We start from the raw sequence: 16,679 nt of genomic DNA, 5'->3' as shown, positions 1-16,679 counted from the left end.
AGACAGGAAGAGGGAAGGCAGAATGAAGAGATGATCCAGGAAAATGTGGTGGAGACAGGTCGGACATCATCTTTGTTTGGTAGCCTGTCAGATAGCGAATCTGAAGAAGGAGAGATGGACACCGTTAGTGATATTGAGTGCGGTCAGAGGATGGAGGACGCTTTCACACCGCCAGAAGGACCGGACACTTCCGCTGTTAAAAGGCCTAGGGGGAGTGTGCCTGGGTCTGGTGGGGTGGAGGGCGGAATAATATCCGAGGATGGGGACTCTGAGGAGGAGTCCGCCAGCTCTCCAGTTACTTGGAGAAGGAAGAAGAGCTTGCCTGATGGAGGTGGTGCAGAAGGCAAGATGGATTTTTAAGATTTCTGTTATGGCTATGTTTTTCCTAATTTTTTTGATGGCTCTGTCAATAGGGTCCATAAATGTGAGAAGTATCGTGGCTAAGGATAGGAGGGCGGTGGTGTTTGATGAGATCAGCAAATGCAATATAGACCTTGTGTGTTTGCAAGAATGTGGAGAAGTATGTGGCCCTTCAGCTGATTGGTCCTGGGGTCCTTCTGTATGGTCACCTGCTTGTGTGTCCAGGAGTGAGGGGGTCGGCATGATAGTGAAAAATCCAAATGTGAGTTTTGTGGCACATGAAATTATCATTCCAGGACGACTACAGATAGTGACTGTGGATTTTTTAGGACAACAGGTGAGGGTAATAAACTGTTATGCCCCTGCAGAGAAAAGAGAAAGGATCAAGTTTTTAAGAACGGTTAAAATACACTTACCTGGGAGAATTCCAACTGTCCTGGTGGGAGACTTCAACTGTATAAGGAGAGGTGGAGACCGGCAGGGAGTCTGTAGTGACGGGGGGATGGACGCTTCATCCAGGGTCCTAAATGAAATGATAGAGGACTTTAATATGTATGATTTAGCTGTGGAGGTGGGAAAGGGTGATGTCATCTATACCTACCATTCCGACAAGGGTACCGTGAGGTCACGGATAGATTTTATTTTTGTGTCTCGTTTCCTTAAGAGTGAAGCTTATCAGGTTTTCCCGATGTTGTTTTCTGACCATTCTTTAATTTGTGGTTTTTTTAAGTTGGAAGGGGGGGTGGAATTCGGGCATGGTCAGTGGAAATTGAACTGCTCTCTCCTGGAAGATGAGGGGGTGGTTGGACGTTTCCTTTCCTTCTTTAAAATTCTGGAAGGAAAAAAACAAGATTTTGATGATTTATTAGAGTGGTGGGACTGGGTCAAAAAACAGACGGCTGGCTTCTTTAAAAAAGTTGGGGCGGAAAAAGCTAAGGAAAAAAGGGAGGCAGGGAAGAGGCTGTTACAGAGAGTGCACTTTCTCTATCGGTGTAAAAGGTTGGGTCTGGAGGTGGAGGAAGAGTTAAAGGAGGTGCAGGAGGAGAGGAGGAAGATGATAAAAGAGAAAGGCAAAGGAATTGTGTTCAGGGCCAAGGTGCAGAACATGGAGGAGGATGAGAAATGCTCCAGGTTTTTCTTTAAGAAAGCCTTTGGGCCCAAGAAAATAATGGAGAAGATGTTGGATGGCCAAGAAGAGGTGGAAGGGAGGAGGATGAGAGATGGTGTAAGAAGATTTTATGAAGACCTGTATGGAGGAGAAGAAGAAGCCACTCTGAAAGAGGTGAATGAGTATTGCGAAGTACTGCAAGGAGGATTGGAAAAGGAAGAGGAGGCCTTTTTGACGGATCTGGTGGGGGAGGCAGAAATAGAGAGAGTGCTCAAAAGGATGGCAAAAAATAAGACCCCAGGAGGAGATGGTTTGCCTGTGGAGTTCTATCTCATGTTTTGGACTTCAATAAAAACACATCTTACGGAAGTATTGAGATACTGTATGTCGTCTGGGAGGTTGGCTACCTCTATGAAGGAAGGGGTTATTGTCCTATTATACAAGAAGGGAGAAGAGAAGGACATCAAGAACTGGAGGCCAATAACGCTTTTGAACTTGGACTACAAGGTCTTGGCCAAGATTTTGGCAGATAGGATGAAGGAGGTAATTGGGAAGGTGATTGGGGACTGGCAGGTATGTGCAGTCCCAGGAAGGAGAATTGCAGACAATTTAGTTCTACTAAGAGATTTGAGCTATTACGCGCAGTGTAACAATTTACCTCTAGCGGTGGCAGGGTTTGACCTAGAAAAGGCCTATGACAGGGTTTCACACCAGTTCATGTTTCACGTGCTTCAAAAGCTAGGATTCTCCAGTGGATTCATTAGTATGGTGAGAAGTCTCTATGCAGGAGTTTGTAGCAGAATTCTAATAAATGGAATTCTGTCAGAGCCGTTTGAGGTCAAATCTGGGGTAAGGCAGGGATGCCCCCTGTCCCCAGTCTTGTTCATATGTGTGATGGAGCCTCTTCTTCGACAAGTGCAACAAGACAAGGCCTTTGAAGGGTTCTTTGTTCCTGGTGGGAACGGAGAGAAGGTAAAATCATTGTGCTATATGGATGACATAACATTCCTGTGTAAGTCCAGAAGAGACCTTGCAAGGGCAGAACTACAACTACAGTTGTTCGGAAGTGTTGCAGGGATGCGAGTTAATTGGGGCAAAAGTGCTGTCTGCACTCTAAGTGGGCTGGATGATATCCCTTCTGGCAGGATCAAGAAGGTGGATAAAATAGAAGTTCTGGGTATAATTTTTGAAAGAAATTTGCAGAGCCAGGAGAATGCCGTGAAATGTGTCAATAAGTTGTCCAAAAAACTTGATTTTTGGAAATTACGCCGGCTGACCTTGACAGGTAAAACCCTTATTACGAAAGCAGTTTGCTTGCCTTTGTTGCTTTATTTTGGTATTATTTTTCCGTTCAACAAGAGATGGATACAGAAGATCGAAAGGCTTTTGTGTGTTTTCTTTTGGGGAGCGAAAATGGAGCGGGTGGCAAGATCCACTATTGTTAAAGAAGTAAAACTAGGAGGTTATAACTTTCCCAAGGTAGAGACTTTTATGGGGATGCACTCTTGGCTGCTGCATTTTAAAGCCTTTTCTGGTGGAGGTAAAACTAAATGTTTTATGAAGTATCTGATGGGATGGTATGTGGTGCGGTGGGGTTGGGGAAAACGGGATCTTACCAAGCCTGTGGCTCTTGTACCCCCCCCCTATTACACAAAATTGAAGGTATGGTACGATAAAAACCTTTTAGGTAATTTGGGTGCTGGTGCGGTGGTGAAAAACATCTTGGTGAAGTGGTTGAGGAAGGATGAGTTGATTTCCAATATCGCTGACCTTAGATCGAGACAAGTGGAGGAATGTTGGAGGAGTTTAGAGACGGAGGGTGTGACTAACAAACAGAAAGAAATTGTTTGGATGGGGTTCCATGAATGTCTGCTGACAATGTTCTTTCTAAAATTAAGATATTTGGTGAGGAATGAGACATGTGTAAGGGAATGGTGTGGTGGAATTGAAAGAGTGAGGCATGTCTTTTTGGAGTGTTTTTTTGTCAAAAAAGTGTGGGGGAGGTTGGCGGGTTTTGTGGAAAATGTGTTGGGAATGAAGAAAGTCACAGAGGAGTTATGTTTATATGGTTTGGTGGATGGTGGGTCTGATGTGAGGAGGAGGGGGTGGATCTTGTCAGCGATTGTGAAAGAGGTGGTCTGGGAGGCAAGATGTGGATACAAGAAAGGAAGTTTTGTTTTATCTGAAGAAGAATGTAAAGACTGGGTGCTGAGTAAGGTGTATTGTGTGTTATTATATGATAGGAAGGTGATGGGGGTGGAGGAGGCAAATTGTTTTTGGAATTTTGGGAGGTGGAGGTTAAGATAGGGTGGTGGAGGGAATGTGTTTTTTGTGTGTACTGTGTTTAATGTTGACTTTTTTGATACTATGTTTTATGGAAATACTTACCTGAATGATGAAAGGAATGCTGCTTGATCTCTTGAGAGTTGCTTGAAGGAGTCCTGAGTATGCGATTCATTCTGAAGGGAAAGGAAAAAAAAAAAAAAAAAAAAAAAAAGCTCTAGCTACGGACAGTTATTACGCTTACTACCCCTTTGAGGGGGGGGAGTGGCTAGTATCTCCCGAATGTAATTAGGTAGGAGTGATGGGAGCGACGGTGGAGCCTGATGGTAAAGGGCTCTCACCAAGCTTCTGGATCTCCATGCCTTTCTGCCTGTGGTGGGGGCTGCTGTGGTCTGGGCTGTGGGTCGGGGTTGAACTTGAAAGCCTATGGAGTAGTGCCCCTGGAGTGGCAGGCCAGGGGTGCCATAGAATCACTGTGTGTGGCAGACACTTTGATTTTGGGCACCAAGGTCACTACACCATATAACACGCTTTTTAAGCACCTGCCTCTTGGGCCGGGCCTTTTGGCTAAGACCAGAGGAATTTTTTATTCCTTGCCGGAGGGCCTGGTCATTGTTTTACACAGTGGCCACTTCTTTCACTCTCCTCTTCACTATCCCTTTCCCCACTTTTTATTTATTTTGAAAACCTATGTTTTGTCACGTCTTGTCTTCACGTTTTTGCACGTTTGATTAGTAAGGATGCGGGTCCTCGGGCCAGCCCTGAACGTCTTGGGTGGGGGTGGACATGGCCTTTTGGCTTAGTTTGCCCTCTCTCATGGGGTCTCCCTTCGGGGGAGCCCCACCTAGTACTTGGGTGGGTCCTGTCTTGGCAGGCCCTCCAGAGAACGGGGTCTGTCTGGTTTCGGCCGGATAGACCATTGTAAGTACCTTTGTCCCCGCAGGAGCCTAATGCCCCGGGGGATCAGGGAAATGGCACGTCTTGTGTACCCGTGGCACTTTTTTGTGAGCACTCTTTATGTGTGTGCACATTTTTTATGCACCGGGTGAAGTTTTTGGGGTGTGTTTTGCACGCCATAGGCTTTCAAAAAAGAAAAAAAAAAAAAAAAGGAGCCATTGTGGCAATGTCAAAAATGGAAAAGTAGAGTTATTTGGACTACAGGTTCATAATAATATTTATGTATTCAGCTCTGATTGCACTGACCATGAATTATTGTAGGCCGGGATTAATATTTTCTCTAGGAATAACGGTTTTCCAAACAAAATAATTGAGGATCCTAAGATCGTGGGGTAGAGAATATAACGGTTTCACTCTAAAATCCCACTCTGTGCAGGAATATTCCTGCTCTGGTGAAAGAATTTAAGCACCATTGAGTGAGAGTGCTAGTCATTGGTGAAGGGTAACTACACCATTAACCCCTTTACATCCACACAAAAGTCACCACCACTTGATTTAATGGAAACACGTGCCATTCACAGCACTTGATTTTGTAGTTTTCACATAAAAAAAGATTTGTTGCACTTGCTGCCACACCTAGACAGGTATGTCACAGAGTTTACAATAGGTGTCTTTCTTCAAAGAGATAAGATGCTTTTTTTATTTTGGATGAAATCATTCTAAGATTCAGCTTACAATTTTTTTTTATTTTGTTTGAATAAAAGAACAGAAAAACAACGCAAGAAAATATTTACTAAAAAATGATGAAGAAGACAATAAGCAATGGTAAAATGAACTGAATTAAAAATGAAAAATACTTCACAAAGTTTGCCTTGTCTTTAAATCTGACTCTGTTTGCCGCTGACTTGTGAGTTTAGGAGATATGCAGGTAGCACTTTGCTTTCAGGAGCTTGGCTATTAGTTCCCGCCCACTTTCCTGCTGGGCCAATCAGAGAAACATAATCTACATATGACTCAATAAGATTACTCAGTAAGATTCTGGAACATTTTTTGGCTTATGACAATAAAATATACTGTGTTTTTAAATGAAACATAGATATTTTAATTGCTAGAGAGTATCTATTGATATTCTATATTAAAAACATATCTATAAAATACATTTTATTGGAATGTTGATTACATGTCAATCTCCATATTTTGCAGGGGTTGAATGGAAATTAAGTCTTCTGCTCAATACTGCTAGAAAGTGTGTAATAGCTCTTTTACTATTTGTTTAAAAGGCTCTTGTGCAACAGGAGCCATTGTGCCAATGTCAAAAACAGAAAAGTAGAGTTATTTGGACTACATGTTCATAATAATATTTATGTATTCAGCTCTGATTGCACTGACCATGAATTATTGTAGGCCGGAATTAATATTTTCTCTAGGAATAACGGTTTTCCAAACAAAATAATTGAGGATCCTAAGATCGTGGGGTAGAGAATATTACGGTTTCACTCTAAAATCCCACTCTGTGCAGGAATATTCCTGCTCTGGTGAAAGAATTTAAGCACCATTGAGTGAGAGTGATAGTCATTGGTGAAGGGTAACTACACCATTAACCCCTTTACATCCACACAAAAGCCACCACCACTTGATTTAATTTAAACACGTGCCATTCACAGCACCTGATTTTGTAGTTTTCACATAAAAAAAGATTTGTTGCACTTGCTGCCACACCTAGACAGGTATGTCACAGAGTTTACAATAGGTTTCTTTCTTCAAAGAGATAAGATGTTTTTTTTATTTTTGATTAAATGATTCTAAGATTCAGCTTAAATTTTTTTTTTATTTTGTTTGACTAGAAGAACAGAAAAACAATGCAAGAAAATATTTACTAAAAAATGGTGAAGAAGACAATAAGCAATGGTAAAATGAACTGAATTAAAAATGAAAAATACTTCACAAAGTTTGCCTTGTCTTTAAATCTGACTCTGTTTGCCGCTGACTTGTGAGTTTAGGAGATATGCAGGTAGCACTTTGCTTTCAGGAGCTTGGCTATTAGTTCCCGCCCACTTTCCTGCTGGGCCAATCAGAGAAACATAATCTACATATGACTCAATAAGATTACTCAGTAAGATTCTGGAACATTTTTTGGCTTATGACAATAAAATATACTGTGTTTTTAAATGAAACATAGATATTTTAATTGTTAGAGAGTATCTATTGATATTCTATATTAAAAACATATCTATAAAATACATTTTATTGGAATGTTGATTACATGTCAATCTCCATATTTTGCAGGGGTTGAATGGAAATTAAGTCTTCTGCTCAATACTGCTAGAAAGTGTGTAATAGCTCTTTTACTATTTGTTTAAAAGGCTCTTGTGCAACAGGAGCCATTGTGCCAATGTCAAAAACAGAAAAGTAGAGTTATTTGGACTACATGTTCATAATAATATTTATGTATTCAGCTCTGATTGCACTGACCATGAATTATTGTAGGCCGGAATTAATATTTTCTCTAGGAATAACGGTTTTCCAAACAAAATAATTGAGGATCCTAAGATCGTGGGGTAGAGAATATTACGGTTTCAATCTAAAATCCCACTCTGTGCAGGAATATTCCTGCTCTGGTGAAAGAATTTAAGCACCATTGAGTGAGAGTGATAGTCATTGGTGAAGGGTAACTACACCATTAACCCCTTTACATCCACACAAAAGCCACCACCACTTGATTTAATTTATACACGTGCCATTCACAGCACCTGATTTTGTAGTTTTCACATAAAAAAAGATTTGTTGCACTTGCTGCCACACCTAGACAGGTATGTCACAGAGTTTACAATAGGTTTCTTTCTTCAAAGAGATAAGATGTTTTTTTTATTTTTGATTAAATGATTCTAAGATTCAGCTTAAATTTTTTTTTTTATTTTGTTTGACTAGAAGAACAGAAAAACAATGCAAGAAAATATTTACTAAAAAATGGTGAAGAAGACAATAAGCAATGGTAAAATGAACTGAATTAAAAATGAAAAATACTTCACAAAGTTTGCCTTGTCTTTAAATCTGACTCTGTTTGCCGCTGACTTGTGAGTTTAGGAGATATGCAGGTAGCACTTTGCTTTCAGGAGCTTGGCTATTAGTTCCCGCCCACTTTCCTGCTGAGCCAATTAGAGAAACATAATCTGCATATGACTCAATAAGATTACTCAGTAAGATTCTGGAACATTTTTTGGCCTATGACAATAAAATATACTGTGTTTTTAAATGAAACATAAATATTTTAATTGCTAGAGAGTATATATTTATATTCTATATTAAAAACATATCTATAAAATACATTTTATTGGAATGTTGGTTAAATGTCAATCTCCATATTTTGCAGGGGTTGAATGGAAATTAAGTCTTCTGCTCAATACTGCTAGAAAGTGTGTAATAGCTCTTTTACTATTTGTTTAAAAGGCTCTTGTGCAACAGGAGCCATTGTGCCAATATCAAAAACAGAAAAGTAGAGTTATTTGGGCTGCGGGTTCATAATAATATTTATGTGTTCAGCTCTGATTGCACTGACCATGAATTATTGTAGGCCGGAATTAATATTTTCTCTAGGAGTAACGGTTTTCCAAACAAAATAATTGAGGATCCTAAGATCGTGGGGTAGAGAATATAATGGTTTCACTCTAAAATCCCACTCTGTGCAGGAATATTCCTGCTCTGGTGAAAGAATTTAAGCACCATTGAGTGAGAGTGCTAGTCATTGGTGAAGGGTAACTACACCATTAACCCCTTTACATCCACACAAAAGCCACCACCACTTGATTTAATGGAAACATGTGCCATTCACAGCTCCTGATTTTGTAGTTTTCACATAAAAAAAGATTTGTTGCACTTGCTGCCACACCTAGACAGGTATGTCACAGAGTTTCAATAGGTGCCTTTCTTCAAAGAGATAAGATGCTTTTTTTATTTTTGATTAAATGATTCTAAGATTCAGCTTACATTTTTTTTATTTTCTTTGAATAAAAGAACAGAAAAACAATGCAAGAAAATATTTACTAAAAAATGATGAAGAAGACAATGAGCAATGGTAAAATGAACTGAATTAAAAATGAAAAATACTTCACAAAGTTTACCTTGTCTTTAAATCTGACTCTGCTTGCCGCTGACTTGTGAGTTTAGGAGATATGCAGGTAGCACTTTGCTTTCAGGAGCTTGGCTATTAGTTCCCGCCCACTTTCCTGCTGGGCCAATCAGAGAAACATAATCTGCATATGACTCAATAAGATTACTCAGTAAGATTCTGGAACATTTGCTGGCCTATGACAATAAAATATACAGTGTTTTTAAATGAAACATAGATATTTTAATTGCTAGAGAGTATCTATTGATATTCTATATTACAAACATATCTATAAAATACATTTTATTGGAATGTTGATTACATGTCAATCTCCATATTTTGCAGGGGTTGAATGGAAATTAAGTCTTCTGCTCAATACTGCTAGAAAGTGTGTAATAGCTCTTTTACTATTTGTTTAAAAGGCTCTTGTGCAACAGGAGCCATTGTGCCAATGTCAAAAACAGAAAAGTAGAGTTATTTGGATTACATGTTCATAATAATATTTATGTATTCAGCTCTGATTGCACTGACCATGAATTATTGTAGGCCGGAATTAATATTTTCTCTAGGAATAACGGTTTACCAAACAAAATAATTGAGGATCCTAAGATCGTGGGGTAGAGAATATAATGGTTTCACTCTAAAATCCCACTCTGTGCAGGAATATTCCTGCTCTGGTGAAAGAATTTAAGCACCATTGAGTGAGAGTGCTAGTCATTGGTGAAGGGTAACTACACCATTAACCCCTTTACATCCACACAAAAGCCACCACCACTTGATTTAATGGAAACACGTGCCATTCACAGCACCTGATTTTGTAGTTTTCACATAAAAAAAGATTTGTTGCACTTGCTGCCACACCTAGACAGGTATGTCACAGAGTTTACAATAGGTGCCTTTCTTCAAAGAGATAAGATGCTTTTTTTATTTTTGATTAGTTTGCCTTGTCTTTAAATCTGACTCTGTTTGCCGCTGACTTGTGAGTTTAGGAGATATGCAGGTAGCACTTTGCTTTCAGGAGCTTGGTTATTAGTTCCCGCCCACTTTCCTGCTGGGCCAATTAGAGAAACATAATCTGCATATGACTCAATAAGATTACTCAGTAAGATTCTGGAACATTTTTTGGCCTATGGCAATAAAATATACTGTGTTTTTGAATGAAACATAGATATTTTAATTGCTAGAGAGTATATATTGATATTCTATATTAAAAACATATCTATAAAATACATTTTATTGTAATGTTGATTAAATATCAATCTCCATATTTTGCAGGGGTTGAATGGAAATTAAGTCTTCTGCTCAATACTGCTAGAAAGTGTGTAATAGCTCTTTTACTATTTGTTTAAAAGGCTCTTGTGCAGGGATCCTCCGCAGGAATCCTCTTATACCCCGGCATACCCAACAAGTGTAGGCAGCCGGGATACATAGGGAAGGATTGTACAGAACTTGCTTGCAAGTTCTGTAGGGTGACAGGCCACGAGACCAAGGACTGTCCGAGGTCCAAAGCCTGCAACCTTTGCGGATTGGCAGAGCATGTCTTCAGACACTGCCCCCAGAGGACCCGGACCTACGCTGGAGCCGTAAGCCAGGGTAAGCCATCCGGGAGAAAGCTGCCAAAAGAACCTCGAAAGGCCAAAGGCAAGTCCACTCCCGCCCCACCAGCCCCTGCCCCTCCTGCCCCTGCCCCTACCTCCAGCACACCCCCACCCACCCCCTCTGTGCCGGAGGAGCCCCTCCCCACCCCTTCCCCCCCCAACCTGTCCTCCCTGGAGGACTTCCCCACCCTCCCACCCCCCTCCACCCCCACCAGTGGCCCAAGAGGAAGCCGGAAACGTAAGCCAGAGAGCCCATCAGCAGAGGAACCTGCCACCTCCACCAAACGGCCCAACGGGGTCCAACGCGACAGCGATGGACCCGAGCAAGTAGTGGAGGACCTAGAGTCTGCAGGCGAGGAGGAGGAAGGGGAGGAGATCATGGTCAACCCCGAGCATGACCTCCCCCCCGACGTCCACATCAGCCAGCAGATGATGGAGTCTGTCCTTGAGGAGCTGGGCCTGGCCCAGAACACAGGACAGGCAGAAGACGTAACGGAAGAGCCACCCCCCCCTCTGGGGAGGTAAGTTCGGACCCTTGTTAACTAGACCCTCATACCCTTTTTCATTATGGCTGAGATCTCAATCTTTTCCATTAATGTGAGGAGTATCAAGGATACATCTAGAAGGCAAGCGGTCCTGACCTTTCTTTCAAGTCAGCAGAGTGATGTCTACATGCTTCAGGAGTGCGCCCTTCCTCCCCTGAGGAGGTACACTCATCTGTCCTCCCAGTGGACCCTTGGTCCCTCCTACTGGTCCGGGGGTGGCGATTGCAAGTCTGCAGGCGTAGCCATTCTGGTCAGGGGTGGGCGTTTCACGGTTGACTCTATCCATGAGCTAGTCTGTGGCCGTCTTTTGGTCATAGACGGCTCGTGGGTGGAAGAGCCAGTTAGGCTCATCAACGTGTACGCCCCCCCAGACAAGAATGCGCGGCTGGAACTCTTCCAGACCCTGCGGACCCAACTCGTCACCACCAGAACAGTAGTGATCTGCGGTGATTTTAACTGTCCGATCGAGGAGGATGGGCGCAGCTCCAGCATATACGCAAAACTTGATGCTACTTCTAGGCTGCTCAAGGAGATGATCTCGGAGGCCTCCTTGCAGGACGCCGTGGGATCCATAGGGAAAGGGACCGTGAACTATTCGTGGTGCCGACCCGATGGATCTGTGCGTTCCAGGATTGACTTCGTGCTCACTTCAAGAACAGTCAAGCATCGTGAGTTCTCCATGGTCCCCTGCTTTTTCTCTGACCACAGGGCTATCCACTTTCAGGGTGACCTGGGCGAGGGCATCGCCCGCGGACCGGGTTCCTGGAAGCTGAATAGCACCCTGCTGGAAAATTAAGGATTGATGGGGGAACTCCGAGAGGCCTATGCCACCTGGACGGAGGAAAAGAGACACACTCGCCCAGACCTGTGAGGACTTCGGCCAAGCTTCAGGGGCAAAGGTCAACTGCGGGAAGTCAGAAGTCATGCTCTTCGGAAAGTGGTTCCTGCCTTCTTCTGCACCAATTCCTTTCAGCGTCAAGACGGACTTCATCAAAATCCTTGGGGTCTGGTTTGGAGCTGAGGGCGCAGCCCTGAAGTCCTGGGAGGAAAGACTGTCTAAGATGCGACAGAAGTTTGGACTTTGGAGCCTCAGAGAACTCACCATCGAAGGCAAAACACTGGTACTCCGCAGCGAGATCCTCCCTGTGTTGCAGTACCTCGCCCAGGCATGGCCCCCTCGGGTCAACACCTGTAAGGCCATCACCAGGGCGGTGTTTCACTTCATCTGGAGCTCCAAAATGGACAGAGTGAAGCGGGCGGTTATGTTCAAGGAACCCCTCAAGGGCGGTAAGGGCGTGCCCGACATCGCTACACTATTGAGGGTGTGCTTTTCTTGTAACTGCATCCGCAGGACATTGGTGGACAGAACTGTGGACTCTGGTGGTAACTCTATGTCCCGTTTTTTCCTCCTGCCTCTTTGGAGGACCCTTGGATGGGACAAATGGGACAGCTCCATCCCCTACAACTGGGACACCCCTTGGTACTACTTGGACACCTTCAAGTTTATTAAGGAGCTGGGGCTACATGGAGTGAAGCTCGACTTGTGGAAGCCAAAAACTATCCACAAGTTGATCAGAGCATCGGACATTGATGAGACTGTTCCAGGCCTCCCTTCAGCCACTTGTAAAGTGGTCTGGAGGAATGTTTCTTCAAAGAGACTCACCAACAGGCACAAAGATCTGGCATGGATGGCAATCCAAGGGGGGTTGCCACTCAGGACATTCATGCATGCCAGAAACCTGTGCAGATACAGGTACTGCCCCTTTTGCATCATCCAGGAGGAAACTGCTCTGCACGTTTTCTGGGAGTGTCCCTTTGCACAGGACCTGTTGAGGGCCTTGGAACCTGAACTCAAAGACTTTGTACCACAGACTGCTATCACACACTTTGGTGTGTTGAACGGACTCTTCTGTGGAACTCATTCACAGGAGGACATTGACGGTGCCTGGCGGGTGCTGTGCTGCTTTAAGGACGCTTTATGGTGCGCCAGAAAGCGCCTCATCCACCAGCGGGAGAGGATGTCCATCGAGGACTGCCGCAGACTGGTTCACAGTCTGCTCAGAGACTATCACTTGATGGACTTCAAGGAGGAAGAGGAGGTCTGAAGATTTCCCCATTTCCCCCCCCCCTTCCACCCATGTATCCTTTGGCAGTTCAAATAAAGCTTCGGGCCTGTGAACTCTTTACTCCCTCCCCTACCCCACCTTCTCCACCCCCCCCATCACACCCGTCGCCCATTTGAATGTTATTTGACTGTATGACCGGACTTTTTGTGAAATGGTTTTAAAGTACTGCTTTCAGGGTAATGCGGCGTCATGCATGATGTGATGTTTTCGGGGTATTATTACCCTGCACAACACATTAGGCATCATACCGCAGGATGAATGTAATTTATTTGTATGCTTGGCAATGTACTGTTATGTAGTGTATTTATGCGCTGCGTCGCAGTACTGAATGTACCCTGTTTAAGTATTTGTTTTTTGTATATTTTCTTGCAAAATAAACTATACATTTTCAATCAAAAAGGAGCCATTGTGCCAATGTCAAAAACAGAAAAGTAGAGTTATTTGGGCTGCAGGTTCATAATAATATTTATGTATTCAGCTCTGATTGCACTGACCATGAATTATTGTAGGCCGGAATTAATATTTTCTCTAGGAATAACGGTTTTCCAAACAAAATAATTGAGGATCCTAAGATCGTGGGGTAGAGAATATAACGGTTTCACTCTAAAATCCCACTCTGTGCAGGAATTATCCTGCTCTGGTGAAAGCATTTAAGCACCATTGAGTGAGAGTGCTAGTCATTGGTGAAGGGTAACTACACCATTAACCCCTTTACATCCACACAAAAGCCACCACCACTTGATTTAATGGAAACACGTGCCATTCACAGCACCTGATTTTGTATTTTTAACATAAAAAAAGATTTCTTGCACTTGCTGCCACACCTAGACAGTTATGTCACAGAGTTTACAATAGGTGCCTTTCTTCAAAGAGATAAGATGCTTTTTTTATTTTTGATTAGTTTGCCTTGTTTTTAAATCTGACTCTGTTTGCCGCTGACTTGTGAGTTTAGGAGATATGCAGGTAGCACTTTGCTTTCAGGAGCTTGGCTATTAGTTCCCGCCCACTTTCCTGCTGGGCCAATCAGAGAAACATAATCTGCATATGACTCAATAAGATTACTCAGTAAGATTCTGGAACATTTTTTGGCCTATGACAATAAAATATACTGTGTTTTTAAATGAAACATAAATATTTTAATTGCTAGAGAGTATATATTTATATTCTATATTAAAAACATATCTATAAAATACATTTTATTGGAATGTTGATTAAATGTCAATCTCCATATTTTGCAGGGGTTGAATGGAAATTAAGTCTTCTGCTCAATACTGCTAGAAAGTGTGTAATAGCTCTTTTACTATTTGTTTAAAAGGCTCTTGTGCAACAGGAGCCATTGTGCCAATGTCAAAAACAGAAAAGTAGAGTTATTTGGATTACAGGTTCATAATAATATTTATGTATTCAGCTCTGATTGCACTGACCATGAATTATTGTAGGCTGGGATTAATATTTTCTCTAGGAATAACGGTTTTCCAAACAAAATAATTGAGGATCCTAAGATCGTGGGGTAGAGAATATAACGGTTTCACTCTAAAATCCCACTCTGTGCAGGAATATTCCTGCTCTGGTGAAAGAATTTAAGCACCATTGAGTGAGAGTGATAGTCATTGGTGAAGGGTAACTACACCATTAACCCCTTTACATCCACACAAAAGTCACCACCACTTGATTTAATGGAAACACGTGCCATTCACAGCACCTGATTTTGTAGTTTTCACATAAAAAAAGATTTGTTGCACTTGCTGCCACACCTAGACAGGTATGTCACAGAGTTTACAATAGGTGTCTTTCTTCAAAGAGATAAGATGCTTTTTTTATTTTGGATTAAATCATTCTAAGATTCAGCTTACAATTTTTTTTTATTTTGTTTGAATAAAAGAACAGAAAAACAACGCAAGAAAATATTTACTAAAAAATGATGAAGAAGACAATAAGCAATGGTAAAATGAACTGAATTAAAAATGAAAAATACTTCACAAAGTTTGCCTTGTCTTTAAATCTGACTCTGTTTGCCGCTGACTTGTGAGTTTAGGAGATATGCAGGTAGCACTTTGCTTTCAGGAGCTTGGCTATTAGTTCCCGCCCACTTTCCTGCTGGGCCAATCAGAGAAACATAATCTGCATATGACTCATAAGATTACTCAGTAAGATTCTGGAACATTTGCTGGCCTATGACAATAAAATATACAGTGTTTTTAAATGAAACATAGATATTTTAATTGCTAGAGAGTATCTATTGATATTCTATATTACAAACATATCTATAAAATACATTTTATTGGAATGTTGATTACATGTCAATCTCCATATTTTGCAGGGGTTGAATGGAAATTAAGTCTTCTGCTCAATACTGCTAGAAAGTGTGTAATAGCTCTTTTACTATTTGTTTAAAAGGCTCTTGTGCAACAGGAGCCATTGTGCCAATGTCAAAAACAGAAAAGTAGAGTTATTTGGACTACATGTTCATAATAATATTTATGTATTCAGCTCTGATTGCACTGACCATGAATTATTGTAGGCCGGAATTAATATTTTCTCTAGGAATAACGGTTTTCCAAACAAAATAATTGAGGATCCTAAGATCGTGGGGTAGAGAATATAACTGTTTCACTCTAAAATCCCACTCTGTGCAGGAATATTCCTGCTCTGGTGAAAGAATTTAAGCACCATTGAGTGAGAGTGATAGTCATTGGTGAAGGGTAACTACACCATTAACCCCTTTACATCCACACAAAAGCCACCACCACTTGATTTAATGGAAACACGTGCCATTCACAGCACCTGATTTTGTAGTTTTCACATAAAAAAAGATTTGTTGCACTTGCTGCCACACCTAGACAGGTATGTCACAGAGTTTACAATAGGTGCCTTTCTTCAAAGAGATAAGATGCTTTTTTTACTTTTGATTAAATAATTCTAAGATTCAGCTTACATTTTTTTTATTTTCTTTGAATAAAAGAACAGAAAAACAATGCAAGAAAATATTTACTAAAAAATGATGAAGAAGACAATGAGCAATGGTAAAATGAACTGAATTAAAAATGAAAAATACTTCACAAAGTTTACCTTGTCTTTAAATCTGACTCTGCTTGCCGCTGACTTGTGAGTTTAGGAGATATGCAGGTAGCACTTTGCTTTCAGGAGCTTGGCTATTAGTTCTCGCCCACTTTCTTGCTGGGCCAATCAGAGAAACATAATCTGCATATGACTCAATAAGATTACTCAGTAAGATTCTGGAACATTTGCTGGCCTATGACAATAAAATATACTGTGTTTTTAAATGAAACATAGATATTTTAATTGCTAGAGAGTATCTATTGATATTCTATATTAAAAAACATATCTATAAAATACATTTTATTGGAATGTTGATTAAATGTCAATCTCCATATTTTGCAGGGGTTGAATGGAAATTAAGTCTTCTGCTCAATACTGCTAGAAAGTGTGTAATAGCTCTTTTACTATTTGTTTAAAAGGCTCTTGTGCAACAGGAGCCATTGTGGCAATGTCAAAAACAGAAAAGTAGAATTCACAAGCAGCAGGGGGGGAGGAACTGACCAGGATGGATGTGCAGTGAGTTCGCTCCACTAGCTTTGCGCAGTGGCAGTATCATAGCCAATGAGGTTCAACTGAGGCGTGATTATTGCTAATTGC

General features: G+C 41.5%; 1 pseudogene; it reads left to right on the top strand.

The window, feature by feature from the left end:
* The first annotated feature begins 16,614 nt into the window (after positions 1 to 16,614).
* On the top strand, positions 16,615 to 16,679 carry LOC141109109 (U4 spliceosomal RNA; annotated as a pseudogene).

Source organism: Aquarana catesbeiana, linkage group LG09 (genome assembly GCF_042186555.1).
Source record: "Aquarana catesbeiana isolate 2022-GZ linkage group LG09, ASM4218655v1, whole genome shotgun sequence".
Taxonomy (NCBI): Eukaryota; Metazoa; Chordata; class Amphibia; order Anura; family Ranidae; genus Aquarana; species Aquarana catesbeiana.
This window is presented reverse-complemented; position numbering and strand designations above follow the sequence as displayed.